Raw genomic sequence first — 995 nt, 5'->3', positions numbered from 1 at the left:
ACTCGAAGGTAGGACGGGAACGGGTCGTAGCGGTTGCCAGGCCCACGAGCCGTTCCCCGTATGCGTCTACGTCCGTCCAATTCGCGCAGTCTTAAAGTCCACTAGGAACGGTCCTCGTGTCTCCTCCCTTCGCTTCATCCACGTGGTTGCGAATCGGTATCCTCGAGAGACTGCTTTGCTTCGATCCATTGTCCAACCACGATCCCAACGCGTTTGTTTACCGACAATGTCGTGCATCGTCCGATTCGACGCCGCGAGACGCGATGATATGTATATACGTAAAAGCGGCTGGGAAATTCGTAACTCGACGGCACACGGTGCATGCACCGATTCGTCCAACGCTACGAATCGAACGCATCGAAAACGTTCGTGTGCCTGTATACACGTATACACTGGAACGACACGCGTGTTCCATTCGCTCGTTACCCGGAATAACTCGAAGCGCGTTTTATTATTCGATGCTTCGTAGGAGGATGCTCGAGCACTTTTCAACCGCGATAGAACTTCGGCAAGTTCGCAAAGCAGCGTAATTATTACTTGAGATCCTGTTGCCGCTTCACGCGCGTATATAAATCCTTGGGATCCGGGAAAAAACAATCAACGCGATATTTCGGATCTCGAAAAGAAAAACTCGCGTTTGATCCCGCACATTTGATCTCGTCTTTTTATTTTTTTCTTTTTTTTTTTTTTCTTTTTCGCTCTTTGCGTTCCTTTCAGCAATCACAACTCGCGAAAAATCACTCTCGTTTCGCGTATAACGATCGAACGCATTCTCGAACGCAGTCGAGTCGTCGTTTTCTAAAATGATCGGAACAAAGAGCGAACAGTTCTCTCCACACTCGACTCCGCTCGTCGAAATGCGTTTGGATCGTTGATACGTTAAAATATACCGGGGAAAGTTTACACGCGTTTTCTGCACGCGCGCGATTTTTGTTCAAAGTTCTGCACAAATAGGAGACACGCGTTATTACACGGAGAATCAAACACTGGACGCG

Source organism: Apis dorsata, unplaced genomic scaffold (genome assembly GCF_000469605.1).
Source record: "Apis dorsata unplaced genomic scaffold, Apis dorsata 1.3 scaffold_118, whole genome shotgun sequence".
NCBI lineage: Eukaryota > Metazoa > Arthropoda > Insecta > Hymenoptera > Apidae > Apis > Apis dorsata.
Note: the sequence above shows the minus strand (reverse complement) of the source record.